Source organism: Dendrobates tinctorius, unplaced genomic scaffold (genome assembly GCF_039654945.1).
Source record: "Dendrobates tinctorius isolate UK_male_01 unplaced genomic scaffold, ASM3965494v1 ptg000292l, whole genome shotgun sequence".
In the NCBI taxonomy this organism is placed as follows: Eukaryota; Metazoa; Chordata; class Amphibia; order Anura; family Dendrobatidae; genus Dendrobates; species Dendrobates tinctorius.
Genome location: NW_027361959.1, coordinates 8,481,051 through 8,496,566, shown reverse-complemented (window position 1 = coordinate 8,496,566; position 15,516 = coordinate 8,481,051). Strand labels below are relative to the sequence as shown.

Genomic DNA, 15,516 nt, shown 5'->3' with positions numbered 1-15,516 from the left:
GGTAATGCAAGTCTATGGGGGAAAAAAACAGATCCTCCAAGAAAAATGGCGGATCCGTTCTTTTTGCAAAACGGCGGATCTTCACTGATGGAGACAAACGGATGTGTGAAACAGGCCTTACAAATATAAATCAGCTGCTTGCACCACAACAAGACACTGCGAAGGAGTGCAAGAAGATAAGCAGGTTTTTTTTTTTTTAATGTTTTTTGAAGGGGGCCATGCAAACAAGGATATAGATAAGGAGCTATGCATACCACGATGGGGATGAGGAGCCATGCATACCACGATGGGGATGAGGAGCCATGCATACCACGATGGGGATGAGGAGCCATGCATACCACGATGGGGATGAGGAACCATGCATACCAGGATAGGGATGAAGAGTCATGCATACCAGCATAGCGATGAGAAGCCATGCATACCAGGATGGGGATGAGAAGCCATGCATACAAGGATAGGGATGACAAGCCATGCATATTGGGATGGGGATGAGGTGCCATGCACGCCAGGATAGGGATGAGGAACCATGCATACCAGGATAGGGATGAAGAGTCATGCATACCAGCATAGGGATGAGAAGCCATGCACGCCAGGATGGGGATGAGGGGACAATGAAAACCAGGCTTATACTTGAGTCAATACGTTTTCCCAGTTTTTGAGGTAACATTAGGTGCCTTGGCTTATACTCGGGTCGGTTTATAGTAGAGTATATACGGTAGTTAAAAAGGAGACGACCTGTTGTCAGGTTCCCTAGAAGGCTCTGCTCAGAATTTTGTTTTTAACTCAACTACAGAATGTAAAGTTGAAATACCTCCTGGACGATTATCCAAAAATAGGGCTCTCATCCAAGTAGCTGTATTCCTCCAGCTAAACAGCAAACAATTATACTGCACTTTCAAAGGCAAAATACGTGGGGGGGGGGGGGGGGGGCAAAGTCACAATGTGACCCTGGTTTAGATAAAGGTAATGCTTTGATGGCAAAGACATACATATAATAAGCAAACTTTGTACCCTGCTAATTTATTCTAAAAACATTACGATGAGGTTTCTACCAAATTCCAACTCAAGGAGTCAAACAGGATGCCCAGAAATACACAAAGTAAACCTAAACCAATGTTTTCAGGATTCTTAGGGGAAGTGTGGTACATTCTCATAACATCCGTCTAACTTAACCCCCTTACACTGCTCCAGTGACCAGCAGCAATAAAAGGATTAGAGAAAGGGCTGCTAAATCAGCGCCTTGTCTAATACTTTAAACATGTTGAGCAAGACTGCAAGAAGATATCAGGCTTCCATGTTTTGTTTTTTTTTGTTTTTTTTTTGGGGGGGGGGGGTCTCAGTCTTTATTAACATTCTCTCCAAATTTAAATTTTAGTTTTCTTGAATCTAACCACAGCTTTGAACTAGATACCTAACAATCTTTGACACGTGCAGATCCTTTTCACAACAAAATATAAAACTAATTTGATTTGACAATTTCTTTTACACTTCTTAAAAGGTAAAGTTCTACAAATATTGAAAATAATGTTTGCGCTGACGTATCCTTTATGAAGTTATCACACCTAGATATATTTTAGACCCACAAGATTTAATTGGTAAAATAATCTCTCAGTTATGCTATTATGAAAAGGACCAATTGGAAAGGAATTGGTCCATTCTGCACTCCCTACTCCCTCACGTGACTATCTACGTCACGAAGGTCCTGCGGCACCACACATGCCACAGGTCCTCAACGCTAACCACCACGCTAGCGCACCGTTGTATCCGTGAGTGCCTAGAGCGTCTGTCGCCGGCCAGTCAGCACTCCGGAAGAAACCTGCGATACTGTGACATAATCCTGCCCAGTTTTTACAGGAATTTAACGTGGCACAGCAGGAGAAGTTTCACCTTTCTTCAACGCCAGCATGCTTGAATGACATCCCGCAACGAAAAGTATGAGGTAAATTCTCAATGTGCCCTGCTGGATTTGTATGCAAAGTGCAAACTAACGTGATAATTATCACAAAATGGTCCTTTTCATAATAGCATGACAGATTATTTTACCAATTAAATCTTGTGGGTCTACAATATATCTAGGTGTGATAACTTCATAAAGGATACTTCAGCGTTTACATTTATTATTCTCAATATATTTCATTCTGATAACTTTGTGGTGTGTTCTGTTTGCGTCTGGTATTCCTCTATTTATACTAGCGCCCCCATTATATATCTTACTTGTATAAAGTTCTACAAATAGAATGGTGTCATCGATTTACACCAATACATCACCCATCTAAACTGATACAAAGTCCAGTCTAGAGCAAGGTGATGAGTTATGTTTGAGTCCAAGTGTTCACCATAGTGATATCGTGTGTTTTCACCAGTGCAAGCTAACAGAAGACCTAAATATAAATTTACTGGCTCCACTTTGGGAATATCAATTTGCTAACAGATAACCAGGTCTCTTAGAAGATGAACCATCCCAAAGTACTTGAGAGGAATGAAACCTAAAGCCCATTTAAGCTCTGTATGGGCATTCACTGTGTAAGCATGAGACCAAAATGTCTTCAGGTGTCATCACGCCACAGATATCAAATATGCTGCAGGGCGCGCTTGCAATTAAAAGGATATGGGCACTCTTTGGCCGGGGTCACACTAGCGATTAAAACTGTCGAATGCAATGCGATATAATAAAAAAAAAAAAAAAATCGCATTGCATTCGAACACCCATGTTATTCTATGGTGCAGCTCACATCATGCGATTTTTTATCGCATCCGATCCTCGGACCGAGACAATCGCAGCATGCTGCGATTGTCACCGATTTTCGGATCGGATTCCCCAATGCAAGTTTATGGATGTGATAAAAAAAAAAGCATGGAAAACGCACCAAACGTGTGACTTGCGATTAAATCGCACAACTTCTCCAGGTCTACAGGATAGGGCATCAGGCATTGGATGTCAATTTGATGCTTAGATGCGATTAAAATTGGTTCCTTGCCGGAAAATGGGATGACAGACGGATATCTGGCCAAGAATTCTTTGTGCGATTTCGTACCGTTAAAATGGGACCGATTTTTTAATGGTTGTGTGTGACTCCAGCCTTAGGGACATTATTGCATCTAGGTTTCAAAAAAATAAGTTTTGCTAGCTGCAGAATGAGCTATTCAAGAATCCATCAGTCAGCTCATACAGATGGGAGAGCTTTTGACTTATCTGATTTATGACCGCAGACCACATCAAAAGTTTAGCTGAACCTTGTTTTCATTAAACAGCCAATAAGAGGTTTATAAAAAAAAAAAAAAAAAAAAAAAGCCCCAACCTGGTGCAGAAACTCGTTGGTATTAATAAAAAACAATTTGGAATCCCAACTCATTTAGCAGACAGCAACTTGATGGAAACGTGCCTGTAATAACCTAACCATTTACAACAATTATTTTTAACTCTATATAAATCCATTCTATTGAAGACAGAAAAAAAGCCCCAAAATAGGTCCAAATCCTTTAACTGGGACAGAAGTTTGATATGCTTTAGACAGTAGAAGTTGCAAAATAAATGTATGGATACATTTGCAAAATGCCATAAATTCATTTACATCCCGTTCAGCCTTGAACTACAATGTAAAGAGCAAACATTTGAGTTGCCAATAATGATAAGTCAACAAGTCATAGCAGAAAAATGAAAAGATTTACAAGATTATTTTGCTCTTCCACACATACATACAGTAACATGTCACAGTTTAAGCGTGCTTAATTAAGACGGGAAACCTTAAAATCCCGTGTGCCTCATAAAGAAGTTGGTTATTGGTATGATGCCAAGACCACCATATGTGCTGTATAGCACTGCTGTATATTTCAATTCTGTGGGACCATCGCTTTTACTTTGAGAAATGAAGTAAAAAAAAAAAAAAAAAAAAAAAAAAAAATCTACAAAGGTATCCTTTAATGTTGGAAATAAATCAGATGCTAATCTGTTCGAGAATCTGCAGCCAGAACTTGAGGTGGACCCTCAGATTATTGGCGTGCAGTTGCAGTTTATTCTTCCGCAGGTCGACATGCCCATTAGTCCCGATTCGTTGGGCTAAGCAGAATGCAGGATACAGTTCTGACTTTGCAGAGACTTGCAGAAAAATATAGCAGGGGACCAGCTGCACATCACCTTCACATGTGGCGGTTTTGCTGCATATTTTAGGCAGTGTATCTGCACGGTGAAGTATCAGCATAATCATTTTGAGATATCTGAAATCTCAAGCCCAAGGTGTGGGGTTTTTTTCCCCCATGCATATTTTAAGCCATGCGGCATATTTACCAAGATGCTGCCTGCCAATTTTATGGAATTTCTGCAGCACTTTACAGTGATAAAAATGAATGGGTGACGTTACAAATAAAACACTGAAACACATAAAAACACTGCAAAAACGAGCGTATCCTACCCATAATTTTTCATGTCAGCACTCTGGTTTTTGGTGCGTAGAACACTATAAGGGTATGTGCACACGCTGCGGTTTTGCTGCGGTTTTGGCCCTGCAGAACTGCAGCAGTTCCGCAGACATGGTACTTCACCATGTTAGCCTATGGGTTTTCAAAACCGCAGTGCTCACGCTGCGGTTTTTTACCTGCGGAAAAGCTGCGTTTTTTTTTCCGCAGCATGTCAATTGTTTCTGCGGATTCTGCTGCGGTTTCACACCTTTAACATAGTAGAGGTGTGAAACCGCAGGGCAAAACCGCAGACCAAACCGCTGCAAAACCGCAGGTCACTTTACCTGCGGTTTTACCAGCGTTTCCGCGGGAAAAAACCCGCAGCAGAATCCGCAGCGTGTGCACTCACCCTTAAATGCAACGTGTGAACATACCCTACCTAATGGCTGCCTGAGCAGTTTTTAATGATAATGTGGGCACTCCTCACCAAGACCGGAGGCTCAAAGTTGGGAGGGAAGAAAAATTGACAGGAGGGAGATTTATATATTCTGTCCAGAATTTAACATCAATATTTCTTACATTACATTTTCTCCCACACTAAACAGTATGAAAATCAAGCAGAACAGAAGTGTAACTCCAGTTATAAATTAGGAAGCAGACACGTACAAATGTATATGACTACCGTGCTGCCATTGGGGGGAAGGGGGAGCCAAGGGGCAACCCCAGAAGTGCAACAAAATATTCCTCAAATGAAAGCCATTGCTTCCTTTCCCAGGACAATCCATCTCCTCCTCCATCTACCGGCTCCTGCTATATTTACACATCACATCCCTGCCTATGACAGGCCTCCAGCTGCAAGGGCTGCTCCGCACATGTCCCAGTCAATCATCTCAGAGAGGCAAGAATTCCAACAAAGTGCAACTCGGAGAGAACACATCTCTTCAATGAATGTTTTCTGAGGCCTGCTGAACTTGGAAATAAAAGATCATTAAGCATAAAGAAAACACAAAACAAAAAGGAACAAAACTTCAATGTAGATCATGGGTGCTTAGTAACAGATCACCACACAAGCACAAAGGATATCCACCCAAGGGGACACTACAACTAAAAATATGATCCCTATTGTAAGATGACTTCTGGAGCACGCATGACTCCCGTATAAAATAGTGCATGTGTCATAATAGAGCGCTCCTCAGTAAGGTCAGGCTGCTGACTAACAGACCCCTTTATTTCATAGCTCTTGTGGAGCAAAGCATCAAAGAATAGCAGAATACTAAAGGGAGTCTGTCGGCACAAAATGACTTCATACCAAGCACAGGCACTTGATAGCACTGGCTTTACAGGAGCCAGAGATTAAGGAAGACAGAAAAAAGTATGTGAACTGCTTGGGCACAATAAGGCTATGTTCACCCTGGGCGTTTTTGCTGCTTTTTTATGTTAATTTTCAGCTGCATTTGACAGTACCAGCTATGTCTATGAGATCTCACAGAATCTCATGCACACAGCTTGAAAAATGCACCAAAAACGCCGCAAAACCTGCATTTTTGCCACAGCTCCTTCCCTTCCAAGCACTCAGGTTTTACTGCAGAAAAAAATGCAACAGAAACGCCCAGCGTGAACTTAGCCTAAGTGTGCACCAAGTGTCCGTGCTTGGCTTGTACCGTTATTTCGTGCTAGTAAACTCCCTTTTAAAGAGGTATTCAGTTGACAAGAAAGTAATATTTTAAAACTAAAAAAATCATTACTTACCAATTGAATTCCCTGATGTTTCAGGGCTTTTGCTGTATGGCTCCCTACTGATCCTGAAGTGATGAAGTCACATGAATAATTGACAGAATATCTAAACTGCAGGATTAGCAGGGACCACCAGTGTCAGGGCTGAAGCATAGAGATACTGAATGGTTATCGTTACTTACCCATTCTTTTGCTTTATAAAACACAACCTACTATTCCTAAAAATCCACAAATCTATCGGGAAGACTGATGCTGATAATTAGCATGGAGAAGCAAGCAGTGTTCTGATTTATTGAACATTTTCTATGTATGTACTTTTCTTGAAGTCATGAACTTTTTTGCGGCAAGTGTGGTTCAACAAGTGAAAAATAAAAAAAAAAAAAATGTTCGTCATTCTGTATTACAAATGCCAGACAGCTAAAAGCCTTTGTAGCAGCTGCCTGGCGCTGAATGGAGTGATGCCATTTATAGAATACTAGATGGAGGCCCGATGCTATCGCATCAGGAGGGCGGTAATGTCACGACGGGGGCAGGCTTTGCAGCACTGAGAATCTCTCCCCCCCCCCCCATGTGGTCACCCACCTATCCACTCTCTCTTTCCCCATGTGCTGACTTCTCCCGTCTGTGCTCTCTTCTTTAACCTTCCGTGTGTACCAACACGTGCATGGCTTAATGTTTGAGACAAGCATATGCTACAGGCAGGATCAACCAGGTACCTTGTGCTTGTCTCTTCTTTAACCTGTCTACTGTCTCTCTCCTACCTATGCTGTGTTCTCCCCTCATTTGCTGTCCCGTTTGAGCTGTCTCCCCCCTGTGCTCTGTCTCTCTCACCCCTGTGTCTGACCGTGTACAAAACATACCACAGCTCCTGGGCAGGGGAGGAAGCAAAAGACAGTACTGACATTACAGCAGGAGATGGCAGAGGATACATTTTGTGAGGTAAAATATTGCTTAGACAGTCAGTGAAATATTTTACCTCACAAAATGAATCCTCTGCGATCCCCTGCTGTAATGTCAGTATTGTCTTTTGCTTCCCCCCTGCCCAGGAGATGTGGTATGCTCCGTACACGGTCAGACACAGACAATTTTTAAAATGAACTTTCATTCGTGGGAAAACCCCTTTTAATGTGACCGGCTTCCTCTGCCTATAGACACGTTGCGCATCTGCCGCCGGGATCAGCCGAATGATTCACTGCGCCTGCGTGGAATTCGCGCAGGCGCAGTGCAAGTGTTCCGCTGGTGGTACCGCGCATGAGGCTGCGCTAGTGTGAGAGTCTGAGTGCACGTGTGTGGTGCGACGGTGTTCCGCTGGTGGTACCGCGCAATAGGTTGGTACCAGCGGCAGTTTCCATATTGGGACACCCATCACTTGGGTGTCCCAATATGGCGGTCGGTGAAATTCCTCTTCTGGGATACGGTGACATCTGGACAGAGCAGGATATTAAAACATTACAAGACAATTATATAAATAGACTATTGCTTGATCTTATACCCCCATCCCATACAGGCCACGTTTCCAATGTTTTCAATCATTACTTCATTAATTGAAATTTGGGCAAGACCGTGACTATATCTGACCCACCTTTGTCAATGGTCACACAATTATTAATGGTCCGTGGAGCCAGGCCTCAATCCAACCACACTAGTTAAGTGACATCACAATTTTTCTTTCACGTTAAGCTACGTTCTCAAAATGACATTTTAGAGACTTTTTGATGTTGCAGATTTTCTGCACCATTTCTGCATCTACTAAGTTTACTAGGTTACTTGTGTTTTTCATTGCAATTTTGAGTGCTTTTTCCCCACAACGGAACACACTAAGAACGCATGTGTTTTGTTTACCTACCAATTTTCAACATCTAATGCAAGTCTATGGGAAAAATCTGCATATAATAAACTTGGCACGCTCACAGAAGAAATTGATATGTTGTGATTTGAAACCCGCACCGCAGATCAGATTACGTTGAGTAAAAGAAAAAGCAACAGGGGCATGAGACTTCTATAAACTCTAGCGATTTTGCTGGAACTGTAAGCAAAAATATGCAGCGTTAAAAACTAAACAAAAGATCAGTGAGCACATAGCCCAAGCGCTCCAAATTTTATTACTGCAGGAGAACCCTCCAAAAATGTGGTTTCCTGGGGAACCCTTATACCATTCCTGCATCAAAAAAAAATGCCCAGCGACAACAGTTACCGTAGTTCAGGAATCTCTCTTTCAGGATCAGGAGCAGACTGAACTCATTTGGTCTGTCCTACTGTAAAAGCAACAGTTCTTATTGGAAACCCCAGGATTCCCGGGAAATCTGGTTACAAAAAATTCTTAAAGGGAGTCTGTATAGAGGTTACAGAATGCCGATGAAACTCATCCCTGTGTACCTCATATCAGATGCCTTGTTTATTGTCAATTATCTTTTATCACTTTATGTAAATGACCTCTTCTGGCTCTGGGGAGGACGCAGCCCAGAAAATAACTCTGCCTCCAGAGCTTGTTTTACATGAAGGGGCAGTTACCAGTGTGGAGAAATTTACTGTCTTTCATTTTCTGCTTCTATCTGAACTCTGCTGTACTGCAATCAGATTGCAGCCCTGCCTGTGACATGGGAGGCTGAAAGCAGCATAATCGCAACTGTAATGTGTTAATAAATGTGGTTGAGGTTATCCTGATCGTTAAAAATAAATCCATTTGAAAAATCTATCAACAACAAGGCATCTGATATGAGGCGTACAGGGATGAATTTCATAAGCAGTCTAACCTGTACACCCATATTAATAGTATAGATAGGTCAAATGTGGTGACAGATTCCCTTTAAGGAATAGACGTCTCAGATTAATCAGCCATTAAATACATACACATACTAAAGTTGGTCACAATTAAAATCATGCCTCTGTGCAGATAATGTATACAAGAGTACATATAAAAAAAAAAAAAAAAAAAAAGTCCCAATCTCATCCAGAAAAGTGGTACGATTTTTTTTTCCTGTGCTGTCCATATGCAATCCATTTTTTTACGCAGCCGTTATTAATCATTTACAGGACTATTTACAGTGCTTCAGATTTATAAGGCATCTGAAAAATCGGATGCCATGCTGATGATCTGTATGACACCAGATTTTTTTCTCGCACCCATCAGATTTCGAAGTGAAATCGAAACATGCTGCAATTTGCTCTGTCCCTGCATGGTTCAGCTAAGTGGTTCATTTGCTATTCTGTTTGCATTTGATCTGGTTTTGTTTATCTCTGCTTTGTGCGGGTCAGGCAGCTCCAGCTGGGGCTGTGCTGAATCACCGCCCATATGTTACTGCTTGTGCCAGTTTGTTTTGTCCCCTGTTATATTGGTCTCTTTTTGCTTTGGTTTCAGAATATACCAGAGTGCTGATATAGTGGGGGCGAAGTCGTGTGACTTCACTGTTTTTTGTGCATCAGACATGTTGGACTTTTTGCAGGGTTCTTTGCGTGATTGCAGACAGTGTCTTTCCTTTCCTGTCCTGTCTTGTCAGTGTGGGCCCCATCATTTGCTCAGTCTATTTTCCTGCCTGCGTTTGTGTTTTCATCTTGTCTCACCGACAATATATGTTTGGGGGCTATCTATTCCTTTGGGGTCTGCTCCCGGGCAGTTTAGATTTCCCCTTTCTTGTTTTAGGCTTTGTTAGCTCTCCGGCTGTGCCAAGGCATCTAGGATCATCGTAGGTACACTCCACAGCTACTGATAGTTGTGTGGATAGGATCAGGGGTCTGCAATCCGCTTAGTTACCAACCTCTCTGGTTTTCTGTGGCTTAGCCTGGGCCTGCTATCCTCCTCTGTGACCCTTTCATAACACACTCCCCTCCCGTGCCAGCGTCGTTCCCGGGATGTTTGCACTCTCTCGGGGCTCCCATGCTGTGGTGACACCGGCGCCCAATCAGCGCTGTCGTCACTGTCCCCGCCTTGGACAAATTGAACATGAAGAGGAATTCCGGCTGCAGCTGATCTTGAACAGCACGGAAGCCCCGGGGAGAGTGAGTGCCAACACCGCAGAAACGGCGAGTATAAGCTTTATTATTTTATGGGGGCCAAGTGAGAGGTATAAGAAGTGGTCCGAATAGTGGAAAAAAATCTCTCACTGCCATTGGGCATATTTCAATCTAATTTCCTTGTACAATGCAAACAAACATAGTATGGAAAAATGCAACTGGAAGCCAATCAACATACCAATGTGACTTAGGATTGTATAAGGAAACCTGAGAGTCCAAAGAAGAAGAAAAAGAAAAAAAAAAAAAAAAAAAAAAAAGAAAGCCATGTGGACATGAGGAGAACACAGTTATTTCACACGTATAATAACCTAGACAAATCCAAGCCCAGAAGCAATAATTAACCAGCATCTCACTCTAATTATTTCTGTAATGACCCCACACAAGCATCATTAAACTCTTTCACTGACAAGACTAGTTGCGCACCTGGGAAAAACAAAACAAATAAACCCTGAATTTTTAATACCCATCTGTGGACGTCGGACACTCAAACCATCCTCATGGAGTCTGTTTCTAACAGTTTGTGCAGACACATGCACATTTGTGGCCTGCTGGAGGTCATTTTGCAGGGCTCTGGCAGTGCTCCTCCATGCACAAAGGTGGAGGTAGCGGTCCTGCTGCTGGGTTGTTGCCCTCCTACAGCCCCTCCACGTCTCTGGTTTACTGGCCAGTCTCCTGGTAGCGCCTCCCACTACGCTGACAAACACAGCAAATCTTCTTGCCACAGCTCGCATTGATGTGCCATCCTGAATGAGCTGCGCTACCTGAGCCACTTGTGTGGGTTGTAGGGTCTGTATCATGCTACCATGAGTATGAAAGCACAACCAACATTCAAAAGTGACCAAAACATCAGCCAGATAGCATTGGTACCGAGATGTGGTCTGTGGTCCCATCCTGCAGAACCACTCCTTTATTGAGGGTGTCTTAATAATTGCCAATAATTTCCATCTGTTGTCTATTCCATTTGCCCAACAGCATGTGAAATTGATTGTCAGTGTTGCTTCCTAAGTGGACAGTTTGATTTCACAGAAGTTTGATTTACTTGGAGTCATATTCTGTTGTTTAAGTGTTCCCTTTATTTTTTTGAGAAGGATATATTAATATATATATAATTTTTTAGAGCTATTAATCCTAAGTTTCTATGGTTACTGAAGTACAGTTATCAACATTTCATGTTTTTAAACTTTTAGTTGACAAATACATCGAGTTTATGTAAAGTCTCAATATTTACAGTGTTGACCCTAATTTTTAAGGGTTTGTGCCCAGGATCCGGACTTGCTGCGAGTTTGACGCTGCATACTTATGCAGCATCAAACCCGCAGCGGCCAGGTGTTACAGCATAATGGATGGGATTTCTAGAAATCCCAAGTCCATTATGCGTCCAGAGATGCCTGCAGATCACCTGCAGACACTGACATGCTGCGCATGTTACCAGACCGTAGCACGTCAATTTCTCTTGCGGAGACTCTAGTCTCAAAGACATTTCACCAATAGAATGTATTGAACACGGTGGATCCACACGGTTCAATGAGCACATGCTGATTCACCTGCGTTCAATAGACAGCAGCCCTTTGGAAGCATCGAACATGCACTGCATCCAAAGCACTGCTAGTTTTGGATCATGGACACCACAGGCTAAAGGCCCCATCTCGCATAGCGAAATCGCTAGCGCGTCACCGATTTTGTGACGCAACAGCGATCTCACTACATGTGACACATAGCTTTGTAGGAAGTAAAGGTATAGGACTGCAGAGGACTAGGGTAAAGTTATTTTCTCTGATAAAGAACCCTTCAGACTGTTTGGGACATCTGGAAGATTTGTCTAGCGAAGAAAAGCTGAGCGCCATCATAAGACCTGTGCCATGCCAACAGCTAAGGCCTCTTTCACACTTCAGTTTTTTGCATCGGTCAAAATCCGGCAAAAGGACGGATGGCGGATTCGTTTTAGTACTGATGACAACGGATGCCGACCGTCCGCTTTTTTGATGAGAGAGAGAGAGAGAGAGAGAGAGAGAGAGAGAGAGAGAGAGAGAGAGAGAGAGAGAGAGAGAGAGAGAGAGAGAGAGAGAGAGTGTAAGAGAGAGCGCTTTTTTTGTCCAGCACCCAGAAAGAATTTCGGGTTAAATGAGTGTCTGGAGTATCCGCCATAGAAACGTTACAAGCTCCGTTTTTAAATCTTTGAGGATGGTGACGGACAGCAACTTTTGGCGGATAAGCAAAAAACGGATGCAACGGACGGCAATCCGTCAATAATGGAAGTCAATGGGGGAAAAAAAACGGATCCTCAAAAGAAAATTGAGGATCCGTTTTTTTTCAAAACCTGGCGGATTGTGACTGATTGTAAAAAACTGAAGTGTGAAAGAGGCCTAAGCATCCTGAGAATATTCAAGTGTATGTCATTTCCATCCATGGGAGTGGGCTCACTCACAATTTTGCCTAAGAACACTGCCACAAATATTGAATGGAAAATGAGCATCCTCAAGAGCAACTTATCCCAACCAACCAAAAGCATTTTGGTAAAAGAGGAAAACACCTTTAGGCTATGTGCCCACGTAGCGATTCTCATGCAGAATAAACCTGAGCAGAATAGCACACCTTGCTCCCAGGAAAAGGCATGCGTTTTTGACACGCTTTTGTAAGCGTTTGTCAAGCGTTTTCCTAAGCGTTTTTGCCCATATAATTGATGGTATGCGGAATCGTGTGCGAGTCCGCAAAATTATTGAACATGCTGCGTTTTTAAATGCTAAGCGTTTCCGCAGCGGTTAAAAACGCACCATTGGCACAACATGTGCGTTTTTCATTGCAAATCCATTGGATGCTTTTCTTAAGTGTTTCTGCAGCAGAAATGCTTGTCTAAAAGCACTGCAGAAACGCTTAAAAAACGCTACGTGGGCATACAGCCTTAAAGATATTCTATAACAGGCTGGATTTTGGCATACTATTCTTTTAGGAGATCATTTCGGAATTGGCGTTAATAGTTATGATACAAAGAAATAAATATCACCAGATTGGCCAAGTTTTGGTGCTTGGAACAAAGTTTCACCCAAGGCACTACAAGTACTGTAGATGTTAATGTATTTGGTATTGTACGGTGTACAAAAGCTGTCAGAAATGGTAGTGCAGAAGAGAAGCCATTATGGACAACAAACTCAACTGAAACACATTTTTCAGTCACTGAAAGCAGGAAACAGATGGTCCATTTCTATAGGCATTTTTGGCATTTCTATAAGAAACTTTCTTCAGCTAAGTGGAATACAGTGATAACTGAACGTTAAAAAATAGCTACCGTATGTAAAAAATAAAAAAAAATAAAAAATAAAAAACAATTTATTGCCAGAAGATCAGGAGATGTTTAAAAAAAAAGAAAAAAAAAGTTAAATGTTTTGATGGGGGGGGGGGGGGGGGGGGGTTTAAAAAAAAAAATAAATGAAAAGGTAGAATTAAGTCAACATCTGGCCCTGGGCACTGTCAAAAATGCAATCTATTACACTGACCATAGTTTACATTATAATATTTCTTCCTTGTTCCCACACACAGAATGCAAGAGGAAGTCATGGAGTGCGTAAGTGATGTGTAGAAGTAATGGCTGTTTAAAGTGAACGGTAAAGAAGCGTACACAGTAAGTAACATGTGGTAGTCTGTCTAGAACACGGCCATCATACAGTGTGAGAATGGGACAGTATTCCGCCTTCTAAAGAACTCCATACACAATGGTTCACATCCATTTGCTTATACGATCTCTATTTTGCATCAGGTTTTCCTACAGCCTCAATTCTTAAAAAGAGTACAGTTTTTTAACTGCAAGGAAAAAAAAAAACAAGAATGCAATTATTTTTTTATAGCCATATTGTATTCACACGACAACACAAATCAGAGGTTAAAAGTTAAGATTTTTCCATTTCATTTGAAAAGAAATAAAAAAAAGTCATTTAGAAATCAATTTGGGCAACACCGCTCAAAAAAGTTCAGACAGGGTCATGTCTACTATGGCGAAGCATCAACTCTTTTTATAACCACCTCTAAACATCTGAGAAGGGACAATTGCTGGAGTTTTGGAAGAGAAATGTAGTCCAATTCTTGCCTGATGCAGGATTCTGACTCCGCAATCCTGGATCGGTCATTACATAAAGTGCCAAATGTTTTCCATCGATAAAAAGGTCTGGACTGCAGGCGGCAGTCACCCGAACTATTCTTCTGCAACTCCTTCCCTGAAACATACCTGACTGGATGGGCACGTGTTGTTCTAAAACATCTAAGGAATGCTCAGGACTTTATAAGCTGCCCGTGCCACAGGCACTAATTAATGTAACCCCAAACCATCAGATGGAGGATTTTGAATTGTGCGCTGATGAGCTGGATGACCCATTAACGCTTGAATCTACAGGGTTGCATAAATAATTTCACATTTTGATTCATCTGACCACAGAACAGTTTTCCATTTTGGCAGAGTTCATTTTAGCCCCTTAGTGATGGAGTTAATTTTGACTTGAAAGGGCATCTGTCACCACATTTCATCTATCTAACCTATTAATACAGGCATACAGGCTTTAGAATGCTTCAAACAGTCCTACCTGTAGGTCTCATATCAGATGTCTTGTTGCTGAGATAGCATCTTTTATTTCTTTATATAAATTACCACTTCCAGGCTCTAGGGTGGATGGTGCCTGGAAGATAACTCTGCCTCCAGAGCAGAGTTTCCAGTGAGACAAGTAACTAACAGGAGAAATGAAGTTTGTCTTCTTGCAAACACATTTTTTTCTTCTCTCTCAGATCTGCTGTGTTGCAGCAATATTGCAGCCTTTTCTGTCTATGAGCTGGAAGCTGAGAGGAACCTGCAGATGTGTGAGGTATAATCACACACAGCTCTACAGTGAGATCATGTGAGAAGAGAACAGCCATCACACACCACACTGTTAACTCCCCTTATATTTAAAACAAGCACTGGAGGCAGAGTTATCTTCCAGGCACCATCGGACCCGAAGCCTGTAAGGCTACATCCACACAGTCAGTAACCGCAGCGCTTTGAAGGCAGCACATGTCTGCTGCATCCAAAGCTCTGCCAGCTTTTGAATGCAGGTGATTCCGCATGTGTACATTAAACCGTGCGGAATCATCGCATCCTATACATTGCACTCTTATACAGCAGTGCATGAGACCAGCCAATGTCTCTCTAATTGTGCCTGTAAGAACCTGCTTATGACCATATAGTCATCAGATGAGCGCGTAGGAAAGGTTCAATGGCTGGATGTTGTAAAGGACAGAAATGTCCAAGAAGGATGGGAGATTTTGCGAAATGAAATTCTTACTTCACAGTAACAATAAAACGAAGAACTAGAAGACACCAGGATGAAAGAACACAGAACTTAAATGACTTGTTAA

General features: G+C 42.1%; 1 long non-coding RNA gene across 3 annotated transcripts in view; it reads right to left on the bottom strand.

Moving 5' to 3' along the window:
- The window catches only part of LOC141072868 (uncharacterized), a 123,041-nt gene that overhangs the window by 61,368 nt on the left and 46,157 nt on the right, over window positions 1-15,516 (bottom strand). The window contains exon 4 of one of the 3 annotated variants that reach the window (XR_012226886.1): window positions 1,298-13,935. The exons of the other annotated variants lie outside the window; for them this stretch is intronic. This is a non-coding gene — a long non-coding RNA (uncharacterized lncRNA). Of the gene's footprint in view, window positions 1-1,297; window positions 13,936-15,516 lie in introns of those variants that run through there. 3 annotated transcript variants of the gene reach the window in all.